The sequence below is a fragment of the Pseudochaenichthys georgianus genome, chromosome 8, assembly GCF_902827115.2.
Source record: "Pseudochaenichthys georgianus chromosome 8, fPseGeo1.2, whole genome shotgun sequence".
NCBI lineage: Eukaryota > Metazoa > Chordata > Actinopteri > Perciformes > Channichthyidae > Pseudochaenichthys > Pseudochaenichthys georgianus.
The window spans coordinates 8,821,596-8,838,511 of record NC_047510.2 but is presented as its reverse complement, the minus strand read 5'-3'; positions in this window follow the sequence as shown (position 1 = coordinate 8,838,511).

Here is a 16,916-nt window from a genome sequence, read left to right as displayed (position 1 = left end):
GGTTAAGGGATAGTGGATAGGAGAATTCAAAAGGATTTAGGGGAAGAGACTACGGGTGTTTCTCATTCTCGAGTAAAGCTGCTCCAAAGCCACTATTTCAAGCATACTACGGCCCAATCCCAAACCACTCCCACGATCCTACCCCTCCGTGACGGAGTGAACTCCGTCTGTAGCCACACTCGCAGCTCAACGAGGCTCCCTCCTGTCAGATGGAGGGAGTAAATACAGACATCTTTCATTGTCTTTTTTGTAAAGCTCTTTTAGTTTTAAACCTGATGTTTATAAGCTTCTTAGTTTTTGCAACGGTCTGTAAATATACACAACTTTGTAATAAAATGCACACATTTACCTTTTTCTAGACTAAACACAGGTTTGATCCTAAGTTAAAACATATGAGGCTATCATGAGGTTGTTAACATCGCAGTTTATCAGTGGATGTTTGCTGGAACTACTTGTAAACAGTGTGTTTCCTGACGGACACACACAGCGTGGAGACTGGTCTCCAGTCAGCACCGATGCAGACTCGCTGTTTGAGGGCTTGATAGCCCACTCCTCCTCCACACCGCTCCACACTCGTTGGTTTGGAACAGCCCTCAACATGGCGGACCCTCCGCGTGAACGCGCAAACGGAGGGGTAGGGTGTAGGGGGCGGTTTGGGAATGGGAAGTACTGTTCCAATGTCCAGCATATTGGAATTCTACCGAGCCCAGCGTACTTCGTTTGAAGACATTTTGAGGCTGCACATATGTAGACTCCACGGTCTTAAAATCCCCACAATGCTTTGCGCACGGACCAATTTTCCCAAATCTGTGGCGGAAAATGTAAGGCGGGGCCTATCATATGACGCATACCTGCACACTTGCTCGCCTGTTCCATTCTTCGTTTTCCGAGGCTAGGAAGTATTCTTGCCTCACTTCTGAAGCAAGACGCTCGGAAGACATGTGCTACCAAGCAAGCGTACTCGACATTGAGAAACACCCTGTGTTGCTTTGAGAATCCGACTGCACTTTCACTATCCAACGTATGATGCGCCAGCGGACGTCATTAATGTGCGTCTGCTGCTGTGGGGAAACTACAGTTTTCTATACAGTTTTAATTTTTTGTCTAAGAGATGCTGATTTCAAACCATTGTTACATACAGTTGTGGCATTTCCTGTTTCTGGCGGAGAGAGGGGAGTTTGTCCCAAAGCTTGCCGCTGTATTTAAAGGCCCAATCCCAAACCACTCCCTACACCCTACCCCTACACAATATCCCTCCGTGACGGAGTTAACACCCCGTGGAGTGACACTCGCAGCTCAACAAGGCTCCCTCCTGTCAGATGGAGGGAGTAAATACAGCGGCAAGCTTTGGGACGGCCTCCCCTCTCTCCGGCAGAAACAGGAAATGCCGTAACTGTATGTAACAACTGTTTCAAATCAGCATCTCTTAGACAACATTTTTAATTTAATAACTCAAATAAAACTCCAAACATCTTTAATTGTGTTTTAAAAGCTCTTTTAGTTTTAAACCTGATGTTTATAAGCTTCTTAGTTTTTGCAACAGTCTGTAAATATACACAACTTTATAATAAAATGCACACATTTACCTTTTTCTAGACGAAACACGGGTATTAAAAAATATGAGGTTATCATGAGGTTGTTAACATCGCAATTTATGTTTGCTGGAACTACTTGTAAACAGCGTGTTTCCTGACGGACACAGACAGCGTTGAGACCGGTCAGGTAGAGACTGGTCTCAAGTTAGCACCGATGCAGACTTGCTGTTTGAGGGCTTGATAACCCACTCCCCCTCCACACCCACACTCGTTGGTTTGGAACAGCACTTAATGTGGCGGACCCTCCGCGCGAACGCGCAAAAGGAGGGGTAGTGTGTAGGGGTAGGGTGTATGGGGCGGTTTGGGATTGGGCCGTACTCCCTCCATTTGACAGGAGGGAGCCTCGTTGAGCTGCGAGTGTCACTCCACGGAGTCCACTCCGTCACAGAGGGGTAGTGTGTATGGGTAGGGTGTGGTTTGGGATTGTGCCTTAGACTGCAGCCTAAGCACTGCGGGTCAGAAGCCTTGTAGTTGCAGTGTTTTGCCGTACCCCAGTTAATGAATCTTGAAGCTAACAAACTGAGCATGTGGCTGAAGGCACGCTGGTTTCTCTGCCTGAGGATTATAGACTGCATTGAGGCATGCCTGCAGCCTGACTGACTGTACTCACTTAACACCTCAGAGCCACAGACAGGAGATACTGCTTTGATTGTACAAATACAAACATTCACAATCAGAATCATTCATTTTTATTATAGCGGATTGTCCATATCTAGAGAAAATCAAAAGCTGCACAAAAATATTTATAAATCAGATCATAACTTTTAGGATCAAATCTTACCACTATAATCCTGATTTTTATAGCATCCCACCAATCCTCACTAAGGGCGCAAAACTGTGAGCCATGCACACACAGATATTAAAACTGTCTAAAGACAATGGAGCAAAGTACACCACACAAAAAAACCAATGTCTAGATCTGAAATAAAAGTACTTCTGCAAAAGTGCATAAGGCTTTTGAAAGCAACTGATAACAAAAAGTATAATTATTTTAATCCAGAGATTAAAACATTGTGCACAAACCTTTCAGAACTGAAATGTTCGTCAGTGTGTTTTTTAGTGTTCAAATGTTTTTTTCTTTTAATGTACCAAGGAACAAATCTCAAATAACACATTTTCAGTGAATCTGAAAGTGGAAGAAGAAATCACTTATTAAAAATGGTTGGTGAATGAGGCCCAGACTTGCGTTTTTCAAAACTCTATAAAAGGTCCTGCAAATGGAAGTCATTCTTTTAAGTTTTTGTCATGATCTTTCAATAAATATAGAAGATTACTTCTGGCTGTTTAGATACCAAGAGGCAGGTTTGCAATAGAGGTCAATTACGGTAGTTATTTAATACTGTTTGAAAGTCTCCACTGGAACAGTAAAATACATGGGAAAAAATCAATATGTGGCAGCTGCTTAGTGGTCTGTATAAATATAAATGACACAAATTAAAATAAAGCCATTTAAAATGATTAGAAGTTATTTGTCTTAGTTACCACTACCAGGGAGGTTATCTTTTAGTTTCTGTTTGTTTGTTTGTTTGTTTGTTTGTTTGTCAGTGGGATTACAGCAGGATTGCAAGATGTTAGCGGAAGTCTTGGCTCTCCGAGAGCCCTTCTATTTACTTAATGTATTGATCGTCTTTTTGGCTTCTCTTTGCAAAAATAACAAAGACCATCAACCTATTTTGCAAATGAGATTCCAGTTTCTGCACATTTCTCAGAAGCGGGCAGCAGGATTACGTTGAGCTCTAGGTTGTGCCCATGCTCACTGACAGTTCTCAGAGCGACAGAATCTATTTGTGATCGTTGGCAGCACAAACTGAAAGCTGTAATCACAGAGTGTTAAATAATCAGCTCCGACATTTGGGTTCTTGCCTCTCCCTTTGCTTATACTCGCTCTCTTTCATGATTACATTTCAAGAGTCTCAATGGTATGAGAATCACATCAAGTTAAAGATATATAATATTAATGTGCTTTTAATTAATAAAAATATATAATTTGGTACACAAACAGGCTTTAAAAAGTCAACTTAAAAATCATCCAATTTTGTATGCCATTCAGCCACATAGAGATTATTGTTGGCTACCAGACGTCCTTTTTTGATGCCAATTAATCAAATATTATTCAGCTAGAACTAGGCGGGATAGACATTTATTGAAAACCTAAATGGATAATAGGATAACATTTGAAAGGGGCCAGATTTGGCTGCAGGTCTTTAGTTTGAGAAAAGTGCTCATTAGGCTAAAAACATTCTCTTAAACGTGTACGGGCAAACAACGAGTTTTTACAGCAGAATTTAACTTAAGCTAATTTTATTATAAACACATACTATGATGGAAAACATTAAAAAAAACTACCAGTGTTTGCAACTGTAGTTGTCAGAAGAATCATGAGAACTGTCTGATTGTCAAGTTTTGGAGGTTTACATATTGGACAAATACAATAGAACATAGAATATGTCAGTAAATACCCATATGGTGAAAATATATGTTTGAATATAAAGGCAGTTGCTATTAAGTGGCTAAATGAGACTACTATACATCATCCCACCAAATATTAGCCACCTTCAGCTTACAGGTGTTGACGTGAAGTCATGCGACTGTGATATATATTATTTATAGCCTAACGTTTTTTACTCATGGTGATTGCATTTGCGCTTCAATAGTTATGCATTTCTAATGGTAAATTGTATCGGCTTGTTATCAAGGGAGCTTTTATGATGCAGCTCCTGGGTCGTCCCAAAAACATACATCATCTCTGCACCACATTATAACCTAGAACAAAAACCGGGCTCACATGGGGCGTCCATGTTTGTTTGGTTATTGGCACTACTGTGGTTTTTAGCACTGAGTGGGATACTGAAGCTTTCTGAGAAATCTGTTTTTCCCTGTCATAATGACAAGATGAGTGTTGACATGAATTGTTTACGAATTACAAACTGATAATTTTTTCATTTACCTACTTTAGCTCAGGATGTTTTGAATTGTGATGCCATGCTAAGCTAACTAGCTAACATAGGTAGGTTAGGACGCTGTTCTCATTTACTGTTTGTAAATGTAATTGTAATGCACTATATTTCATATAGACCTACAACCTTAATTTCAATGAAACCCACGTACACTGAAAAAATATATAAATGCAACACTTTTGTTTTTGCTCCCATTTTTCATGAGATGAACTCAAAGATCTAAAACATTTTCTATATACACAAAATAACCATTTCTCTCAAATATTGTTCACAAATCTGAAAAAATGTGTGATAGTGAGCACTTCTCCTTTGCCGAGATAATCCATCCCACCTCACAGGTGTGGCATATCAAGATGCTGATTAGACAGCATGATTATTGCACAGGTGTGCCTTAGGCTGGCCACAATAAAAGGCCACTCTAAAACGTTCAGTTTTATCACAGAGCACAATGCCACAGATGTCGCAAGTTTTGAGGGAGCGTGCAATTGGCATGCTGACAGCAGGAATGTCCACCAAAGCTGTTGCCCGTGAATTGAATGTTCATTTCTCTACCATAAGCCGTCTTGATATGCCACACCTGTGAGGTGGGATGGATTATCTCGGCAAAGGAGAAGTGCTCACTATCACAGATTTTTTCCGATTTGTGAACAATATTTGAGAGAAATGGTTATTTTGTGTATATAGAAAATGTTTTAGATCTTTGAGTTCATCTCATAAAAAATGGGGGCAAAAACAAAAGTGTTGCATTTATATTTGTGTTCAGTGTAATTGTGAGCCAGGAGAAGTGAAGTGTAAAAACGACACTGCACAAGACATTCTCCTAGAACTTGTAGCTGGACATTTCTAGGAAAAAGGAAAAACAAAATAACTTTTCGTAATATATCATACAAGCTACCTTGAGTTACTTTCATACCTTGAAATAAGCTTTTTCAGTGATCAGCAATTGCACTCTAGATCTTAGAGACATTGGCTTCCAGCTTTTTTAGTTTTATAATGTGTTGGACCTTAGGCTACATCAACTGAGTTCAAACTCAACCAATAGGATTGTTTTTCTCTCCAGGAAATGTTAATCTGAATAAAACTCCAATGGTGGCTTTTTTCCAAGAGTCAGGTTCAATGACTTATCTCCATGTCTTGTTGAGTGAACCCTGGCAAACTTGTCTTTAGTTGATATCAAAGTTGGACAGTCTTTCGGGTTTTACCCTGTCCTGTTATTCAGAAAATTGGGTAAATCAGCTTCTAGGAAAAAATTTCCCTACTTTGATTTCAGAACCTCGGACAGGCCAGCTAATCAGTCTGATTACTTCATGGCACTGCACAGAAGATGTTATTACTATAAAATGACCCGTACAATTGTTTGGAGAGTTTCTTACCAAGCATAAATGTTTAGCCGGATATAATCGAAGTGAAGCACGGGGGAGGCCATTGGAAGAATACATATTAAATAAGAGGAGCAATCCATCATAAAAAATACCTTTCAATACTTAATGATGGGTTACACAGATGCACGTCAAATTTACTTATCAAACAGTTATCATGTGCTCCATGCTTATTTACACAAAATGCGGTTTGCATGTTTCCACAGACTTGATTAACCATATCTGCATTTGATAAGAGCAATATAAGCTTTCCTTTCACTGCTTATCTGTTCATCATTCCCATTGTAACGTTCCAGATAACGGGTAAACGTTCAGCCATGGTGTCAAGAAAGCAGGGAGCTAAATGGATGTGAGTCTTAACGTCTTTCTGTTGTGTGGGTGGAGTGATTTAAGACATACATCTCAAAATAAGAAAGTAGACGTTTAAGCAAGACCTGTCAGGAGAGCTTTCACTCATCTGTCTGTCGCTTTGACAACCACATCCATGCATCACACTTCCTCGAGTTATGTAAGGGGTTACTGACAGACTTAACCAAACGTTAATCCCTGAATGGCTGCCAATAAAGAGCACTGCACCCTTGATTGCGAAATAGATAGGATGATTTTGTAAAAGAGGAATGAAGTCCAAAGATAATAAGGTGCGACAAGTATTTATCTCGCTTAAAAGGCACTTGTTGGTCTTAAAATATCTTGTTTAAAATCTAAAAAGAACAACAGATGTTAAAACTCTAATTAAGTTGGTCCTATACTACACTTCACTGTGTGTTTTCGTAGCACCTACCTTAATCCTAAACCCTTTTTTGTCAACACAACAGAAAAGGCCCCTCTTTATTCCTTCTGCTTTATCAGTTGTGACATTTCCTCTCGCAAGCAGACTGCAGGCTTTGGCTTGAGCTCCCTGAGATGAATAGGGATCTCACATGCAAACACACAGCACTTAAAGACATCAACGCATGTCTACCTACCGTGCAAGACTGGTTCGGCGTAGGTCAAATCCTGGCATTGTCTCAGAAAGGAAGCAAGTAAAAAGAAACATATACAAAAAAAAATAGAGTCAAGTATATACAAAGGTGGGTCTGCAGAGTCTCTCAGACCATCGTGCTCTTCTTCTCCCTAAAGTCAGAATGTGTTGGCTCGTGGTAGGTTGTGATCATGTTGGACGTGTCCCACCTTGCAACCGGGGCCGGTGAGCTCTGCATTACCACCAGCCTGATGGGAGACTGAGCTGGCGGAGGGTCCGGGGCGTACTCCTTAGAGGGATCTTTGCCCCGGCAGTCGTACATGATACACGATATCAGGAAGACGAGGAGCAAGATAACGTAGCTGGCAATCAGGATGCAAAGGTTCAAAGTGACAGGGTCGATCTCCTGGTAGTTTTCCAGAAAGCCCATGGTGCCCGCTTCATGCTGGGCGGCCCCGAGGCCTGGAAAAACAAGCGCCTCAGAGGCCTCAGAAGAAGGGAAAGTCGAAGCTATTGGTTGCTTTACAAACGGAGAAGCACTAAACAAGCCTGGAAACCGCAAGGCTTTCTCCCTCTCTATCCTCTTCAATCTGTCTCCCGATACTGTCCTTCCCCCTCCCTCGCTTCTGTCTCTCACCTCTCGGTTTCAGATGAGCACCACGTATACGGGGCTTTGTGGTAAAAATACTTTAATCCGCGCCACTCCTCCAACCTTGAATTTCTGCGATCAACAGTTCCCTTTAATAACTTAAGCTTCAGTTGTAACCGCGACAGACCCCGTGTTATATCATCTGCTTGAAAGTGGATATTAATTAATGTGTATGGGACGCATTTGAGTGCATGTTTGTGTGGTGTAATCTTAATCTTGATTGTGAGTGGGGATTGACAGAGGAAGCCATCTGGCTAAATAGAGGCCGGACAGCGGGGCTAAAATGCCACTGGGGAAAAAATGCTAACATGCTAGCATAAGACTTTGTCAACAACAGGACAAAGTAAAATACATTTCTCTCTCAAATCTATGACCTTGTATTATTTTGTTGAACATGTAATCTGAGCAGATTACAGCAGACTCCTTGTTGCATGCTACCAGGGAATCAGAGGTGGGATTACAAGTCAGTGCTGCTCTGGTTTATAATCTCTGCTGCAGCATGACAAAGCATGCCATGATTGCGTAGGATCAAAGCCAAGAAAATGTGTGTGTTTGTGAGGATGTGACACTTTAGAGTTTCAGTTGCATGTGTCTCAAGAAGTTTACTGGAACTTTTGTTGTGGTGCAGGTATTTGAGATTGCTGTGAGACCGATGGACAGCAGAGGGCAGCAACTAGCAATGTTAGCAGGGGGACTAGAATCAGAAGAGGCTGGAGGCCAACTGTTACCCAGACACACAGGAGCACAAATAAAGCAATAACTCACACTTACTACTAACAAAGAAGCTCATGATCGCAATGTTTTCTGTCTGTTTGTGTTGTTGTTAACGTGTCCAAGTAACATACTTCACACTGATTTGAAGCAGTTTGTGAGGTAAGAAAAGTTTTTTTTTAAATCGACTTTTTGTGTGAGTGTGCTGTGCAGTTTCACAGTGGATTTATTTTGAGATACTAAGTCAACATGTTGATGTACTAAGTCACTATTTTATGATACTAAGTTATTATTTCCAAATACTAAGTCACTATTTTGGGATACTTAGTCATTATACTACTAAGTCTTTTTTTAAGATACCAAGTCTTTATTTTTAGATACTAAGTCCTAACTTCGAGATATATGTCATTTTTTCAGATACTAAATCATAGTTTTGAGATACTACATGTAAGTCATTAGTTTTTCTTCATAGACAAGCATTTTCAACTTCATCCTCTTTTCTTTTTTTTTTACTGCCGGTAATGGGCTTCCATACAGAAAACCTTAAAACCTCAACAACTGCACTCAATGAGAGCAGAGCCAACAGGGCAGCACACTGTGGTTTTCCCCCCAACAAGAAAAGTATTCATAACATAAACAGGGAGAGCATGAAATCCTGCACTAATCCAGTCCGTCGGGATGTTTCCTGCCTCCTGGTGTATAACAGTGAGGGTGGGCAGCAGATGTACTTTACATCTGCAGCAGAGAATGACCTCACTCTCCACGTTAATACATTTAATCCCTCTACATGTTCAGGAAACTGATGTTCGCTGCAGAAAGCCTGACCCCGATCCTGGCTGACCTCCACACATGAGAGCTGATGGCCAACACACAGCGCTCATCTGTCAGGGAGAAGTGATGAGCCACTCCAGCAGTCAGCATCTGGACCAGTAAAAGTGCACTCTGCATACGATGACTGCGCCATTTCCAACTTTTTCAGTTTCATAACACGTCGCTATTTGCTCATGATGATTGATTGTCTTTCATGTAACAAGAGGGATATATAACAAATGGTTAACATCAGTCTGGAATAACTGACTCCAAAGGGACATATTTCATGAATGTGGATACAACTCACAACTTCAGGGGCCTGTTGGAGCCGATTTCTGTATTGCTAGTATGAGTATCTGTATAGTAAGTAGTATTTATGTACTTATGTTGATCCTTTTTTGCACAGTGGTTGGTATTTGGAGTGTTTCATACAACTGTGCTTTTTTTGTTGCAAAATGAACAATGGAAAAACACACTTTGAGTATTAGTATACAGATGTATGGAAATTGTACTTATTAAACCAACATGCTATACAAAGTAGGGATGCTCCGATCGCCAATTTCGGGGCCGATCGCCGGAATCAGTATCGGCCGATACCGATCGCCGATCCGATCGAGTGGGCGGGGCCTAAATGGAAGATTTAAACATCACTTTAAATCTTCCATTTAAAGTGATGTTTAAAACTCAGTTAATGGGGCTCATTCACTGGAGCTTCCACAAACAACAATCAACTTAATTATGACATTCAAATTATGAACATTATTCAAGTTTACATTCACTGATAATAACACGGGAGAAATTAGCGGAAGCGCTCTCTTTTCCTCTCTCCCTCTCTCTCTCCCCCCTCTCTCCCTCTCCTGACAGCCTGTCAGTATCTCATGCAGCTCACTGATCCAGTAATGAGTGACCCGACAATGAAGAATACATATATTTATAATAACTAGTTTAGCTTGTTCCAGAGGTAGATAAAATAGCTAAGTGTGTGTGTGTTACGGTAAGTCCACACAGCAGCTTTTCAAAAATCTTGAAAATCTTGGAGCTGGGCGTGTCTGAAAGCTTGGGGATTTTTTGCGAGCAACGCGACCAACAACCAATCACATGAATCTCCCGCCCCCGACATACAAAGCAAAAAACCCCGGGGATTTTATGCGAGCAATATATATATATATATATATATATATAAATATAAACTCCCCAAACAGGCGAAAACCTACCACTGTCTCTGCCACCTCCCTCCATGCCTGGTTCCTCCGGTTTGTATCCCGTTAATAGTTCTGGTCGTAAAGAACCGGGTGATTTGCTACCGTAATTTCTCGTTTGGAATATGAGGAAATGAACTGCGGTCTGGTTCTCCCTGTGTGTGTGTTTCGCTGCGCTTACCGGTCCGGCGGGCGGAGCTGCAGGATTTCTGCTTCACACACATTGCATACCACTATTTTACTGTCTTTTTCGGACACCTTAAAATAATGCCAGACCGGTGAAGCCATTGTGGCGAGCTTGTTTTGCCGCACACAGAGAAAAGTGTCATGTATTTTATGTCATGCGATCGGCTCTCGCGATCGGCATGTTTAGAGAGTGAGTATCGGCCGATCTCGATCGGTGACCGATCGATCGGAGCATCCCTAATACAAAGGCAACTTTAATTAGGCAGGTAACGGTGTACTTTTCCCCAGTTTTTCCAATGATACTGGTGTTGCAGACAATCGTCAATTCTGTAGTTGTTAACCCTTTTCTTTTCCTAAAGACCCTCTTCTTTTTCCTTCTTTCCTAAAAACACTGCTTTACTTATGTGTTATATGTATGATGCCGTATAGGGCCATTAAAGTTAAAATAAATAAAGTATGGTAATAATAAGGAGCCATGGGGGGACCCAGCTAGCGGGGAATGTTCTCACAACTTTGGCTAACGTTACCTACAGGTTCTAATAAGGTTTTAAAGAAACGTTTTAATCTGATGTTCAAAGAACCTTTTTAGGATGTTTATTTTTTCAAATAATGTTCCGATAAGGTTTAAGGTTAACTAAGACATAACGTTTTAACTGCAACATTCAGAGGATGTTTTGAGGATGTTATTAAGGCCTGAGATGACAGAAAGTTTTTTTATAAAACGTTCCTTTAATGTGATATGTTAACAAAGGTGGAACGTTTTGCCTGCAACATTCTAAGGATGTGTTTTGGACATTGTTGGGTAACACATTAAAGATGTTCTTTTATAAAACATTCCCTCAATGTTACATGATAACCAAAGAAGAACATTTTGAAAGAAACATTTGGATAATGTTTTCAGGAGGTTATTCTTTTTTTATAAAATGTTCCTGTGATAAGAAATATTAACACGGTTATGGTCAACGTCAGATTTATTTGTAGTGCGCTTTAAAAAACAAACTTGTTGCATTGTTTGAAAAGGATGTTTAAAAAAATCCTTAAAAAAAACAAGCACGTAATGCATGTTTGCGTCGGCATGTCTGAGTTCCCAGCTAGAGATTGTTGGTTCTAAAAACATTCTGAGAATGTTACGGGGCGGATCTAGAAAAATATTCATGGGTTGGCAAGAGGGTGGCAGGAGAATTTCAGGGCATCCCCTGGCAGAAGTATATGCTGATTTAATCGCAGTCATATCAATCAATGTTAACTTGGAAAGCCACAATATTGATATTTTAACTCAATAACATTAGGTGACATTATTGTGGAACATTAGTATGCCTTAAATATAAATATATAAGGTGGCAGACATAATTTAATGCATTTTAACTGAACAATAACTGAATTAGTTTGTCTCACTCTTAGACCAGCAGGGGTACCAAATCTATGCAGACTGCTGCAATAAGTACATTAATTAACATCACATCGATGTTTGTCTGTATGAATATGATAATATTAACAATCATATTATTCCTATCAGCTGTCAATCACTGTTATGATTCACATATTCAGTGTTATTATTAAATAAACCATATTTTTTGGAGGAGATCATGATGAATGTACCTCAAGATGCTTGCTCACCCTCCTTCAAATTTGAAAGACAAGTAATTACTATCATATAGAGATGTCCCGATCACGTGATCGTGAATCGGAGCCGATCACGTGATTTTCAAAAGATCGGAATCGGGAGGAAAAAATCGGGGATCAGGATTTTTTTTATTATAAAATATTTGTATTTTTTTATTTAATGTTACAAAAATGACCATGTTCACGTCTTAAAGTCATCCTGAGGCCTTAGTTTTGGTTTAAAATTACACAACATCATGTATGTGTTGCTTCTTTTGGGCTTGTTTTCATAGACCTGGTTGCTTATTTCTCTCAAATCTGGCAACAGAGTGGGCGCAGTGTCTAATAGTAGCAGTAAGCTAACGAGAGGCTACGTTCAGCTGGTGACTCGGGAGTCGGGACAGAGAAAATGTCAGGAGTTTGGAAGTATTATAAAATTGAAAGCGAAGGCAGTGTAACAGCCAGATGCAATTTTTGCAAGGTGGAGGTTCCGCGTGGTGGAAAGAACAGAGCTACGTTCAACACGACCAATCTAATACGTTACCTGAGAAACAAACACCAACAACAACACGACGAGTACACAGCGGCCACTCAGGTAACGGCACTGAAACAACCGACACTTTCAGAGACTTTTAAAAAGGAAAGACAAACTGCCCCAGAACAGTAAAAAGGCCAAAAAAAGAACAGCCAAGATAGCTGAATTCATCGCGTTGGATGACCAGCCGTTATCTGTTACCTTTTTTTTCTCTTAATGATCAGATCGGGAAAAATCGGTATCGGCAGATTGTCAAAATCAAATGATCGGAATCGGATCGGGAGCAAAAAAAGATGATCGGGACATCCCTACTATCATATATCAAAAAAATCAAAAGAACAGTTCAGCGCCCCACAACTTCATTGCAAACAGTTGACTTTACATCAGAAAGAACAAACATTAAAGAAGTGACTAACTGCATCAATTAGGGTTCAAAAACGTGTATTCAGCTAAAACATGTACATTACATCGCTGCAGTTATTATCCAGTGGAAAGTCCTTACCTACTGGCCTAGTTAAATTAAAGTGGTTACTTTATTTTGGCTGGGAAGTGAAGTTTTACACACCGTCTTATTTGACTTTCTCAGGACTTGTTTTTTGGGGGCAGACCAGAGGCGGATTTAGGATTGTAGGAGATCCGGGGCTTAGCCCAGGAGTTGTTGGGGGGGGGGGGGGGCAGGGGTAAAGTGCTATTTTTTTACAAGTGGGGGGTGGACCAAACATCCTTTAGGGGGGTCGTCGCCTCCTCTAGGGGGGTTCGGGGGGAGCAAGATTTTTTTTTAAATATTGACGTTAAAAGCATCAATCTGGTGCACTTTGAGAGCAACATTAAGCCTACCTTAATAATACCTTAAAGGGGACATATCATGCTATATTTGAACAATATATTGTAGTGCCATACCTATATAAAGTATATAAATAGTTTTTCTTTCAAAATACCAAACAGATCCTGCATTTTAGCCATGCCGCATTTCGCTCTATTTGCTCTTTCCAGCCCTGTTTTTGCAGGGGGCTGATTCTGTGAGCTGCACCACGCCCCCTGCAGGAGAGGGGCGCGTGCTCTGAGATCAGCTGCTGGGCTGCAGCGGGGAGAAGAGGGGGAGAAAAAGAGATCTCCGTCCTCCGTGTTTTATTCTTATATTATTATATAGAGTCGTTATTCATTTGTTTTAAAGCTCAATAAATAACAAAGAAGACCTTTGACCGGCACTTTTCTAATTTTGTCCGGAAGATTTAAACTTTAATGGACATGTTGACCGGCGAAATAAAAATTGAACTGAACTCTGCCGCACGGTCCCCTCGTTCCTTGGAAGAGCCGGAGAGGAGGGTGTTTGTCATCTGCTGGTGGACTACCGGAGAGAATTACAGCGAGGGAGGGATTGCATTGAATTACAGCAGCGGGAGCAAACGCTTGCCTCGGGGAGGGAGAAAAAGAGCCAGAGCAGAGTATAAACAGAAGGGCAACCATGCGCGGGAAGTCTTCTTCGCTGCTTTTGTGGCAGACTACAGCACCACTTACAGGCCTGGCATATGTACTACAGCGTCTCCAGCGCAATGGCCGGCCGTGGCCCAACCCCACATTCCCCTGATAGGTGGAGAATTGACCAATAAGCGGAGCACCACTTCTGTGACGTAGAAAATAATTCAAGATCAGTCTGTATCAGATCCGTTGCAGCCCCGTTTTTAGAGATTTGGGTATGGAGGAAAAGAGAGAGGGTTATGTTTTCTGACACTTGGTGAGTTCCCTGGAACACCGGGGACTAGGGGTGTAACGGTTCACAGAAGTCACGGTTCGGTTCGTACCTCGGTTTGGGGGTCACGGTTCGGTACAACAACAAAAAGCAAAGACATTTCCCAAATGCATAATTCCAGGTTTGTTGTGATTTACTTTTGAACAGTAGTGCAAGTTTCAGTTTAAAAATAAGGAACTCTGACATTTTGAATAATTAACTGTATTAAAAAGTTAAAAACAAACGGTACCACACACACTCAGATGGCCATAGTATCTATACTGGCTGATGTCAAACAAAAAGGTTTCATCAAGCTGTAAAACCAAAAAGAATGTCTTGAAAATATTACATCATAAATAATAAGAAAGTGTTTCAAGAACGCAAAGTCGTTGAAAAAATATGCCAAAAGCTTCCATTATTTATTTTGGTCTCTCGGCTTTCATGCCTATTGGCTTCTTAAAAACAGCGGGGATCAGCTGTTGAACTGCTGTTGTCTTTTGCCGGGCTCCGGTGATTGGCAAATCTGGGTGATGCCTTCTGATGTGATTTAGCATGTTTGGCGTGTGTTCCCATTAGCATACCGCACCGCTATCGAACAACGCCGACACACCGTCCTCTTCCGATCCACTGCGCATTGCTTATCGTTTTATAGATCTATTCTCATCCACCATCTTTGTTTGTGACGTAAAGAGTGTTAAGAGTCACGTTTCTGAATCGGGCACTCTGAGTGGATGCAGTCACAGCCAATCGGATTCAGCGTGTTGCCTGTCAGTTCCGTTGCCTGTCAGTTCTGTTGCTATGGTTCCGTTGTTATGTGTAATGAAACGAGAGCCGGTATAATTCCACGCGAGAAAACAAAATAAAAATTGGAATACGTTATTTTAGTGTCTTAAAAGTAGACTGAGGTATGAAGGGTTAACGTTACATCTTAGAATAATTTGTAGTCATGTTCTGTATACATACTAACATATAAGGGTATTGACTTAGTGTGGTTTATCTTTTTGTCGCTGCTTTTAATTGAAACTGAGCTGTTGTGTTCATCAGTAAAGTGGAACTTCTGTGTGAACTATTCATATCTTAAACTGCACTGTAACTTTTTATTCATGTGCTTTTTATTCATGTATTTTTTCTTTTAACGTTTATTTTATTATCTTTTACTGTTTTTAAATGCCTTTGTCTGAATGTCTTTCATTTTTGTAAAGCACCTTGAAATGCCTTGTGTTGAAAGGTGCTATATAAATAAACTTGCCTTGCCTTGGTTATTCCATGTTTACTAGCTATAAGATTAACGTTACAGTACATCACTCTTTTTCACTTCTTACTCAGTCAGCCAGAGTGCAGATATCACCATTAGATTCACAAACCTGAAACATCATCCATTTCTTCACTGCTGGTGATGACATTGTTGTCAGCTGCTGATACTGCTGCTGTGCTGCTGCTGCTGCTGCTGCAGCTTGTGGCGCCTGCTTCGATGAAAATAACTTTCTAATATCCATAACTTTATAGGCTATTAGCTTAAAACTCGTCAGGCACTAGGAAGGATCACTTCTTCTTCAGGGCAGGGAAGGCTACGCAGTACGCAGGCTAATGTCCCGCAGCGGCTGCCTCTCTGGTGGACTCCGGTACTGCACATTACTCCCACATTTTTTTTTTTTTTTTTTTAAGTGAAACATCCGGGGCTTTTCAGAAAACATCCGGGGCTTGAGCCCAAGTAGCCACCCCCTAGCGCCGCCTCTGGGGCAGACCCCCACAAAGAAGAAAAATATTATACACACGTAAGGTCATCATCTTAACAGTTTATTATTCTCATCGACTCATCCGTCAGCAGAGCATCAAGTTGGCATGCCTATTACAGCTGAATGTGGCGAATACCATCTTGATCAGCAAAACGCCTCACAAACTTATTAAGATTTAAAGCTATGGTGCGTTTTGATTCAATGCTGAGTACAGCCAAACTTGACAGGCTCTTCTCTATCATTGTTGACCGCAAACAGTGGCGGCTCCAGAGTATTTGTGTTGGGTAATCTATGGTAGGGCTAACCCATACAGTGGTGGGGCTCAAGTCAGTATTTGCAATGTAATTACGTACGCTCCCCTTGACAGTGAAACGCCACGCGCGAGGTTTAGATTATTTCCCTGTCTCAATCCAAATTGATCTGTATGAAATAAAAAGGCACATTTGTCTTGTAGGGAGCCAATCCTGCAATTTACCCACAAGTGAAAGAGTTGACATGCTGAAAAACCAACCCCTGCAGGGGGGCTGGGGGGATTCCCCCCAGGAGATTTTTGAAATACTAACATAAAATACACATTCTGGTACTCTCTTGAGAAGAAAAATAAATACATCTATTACTACACGGCATATTTTAAAAAATGAATGGTATTTTAGGGTGGATAGCCCCCATTGTTCTGTGTGTCAAAATGAAAGACAGCCCACACACCTATCAATCATCAAACCGTGGGGTCTTATTTCATTACATGTTGATTTCTATCAGCACGTAATGCTGTATCGATGTATCGGGACTTCCTGCAACAACACCACGCCGTTATCGTGATTCTGACATTATCAAAGATGTTTTATTGAGAAGACAATCACTACGTGA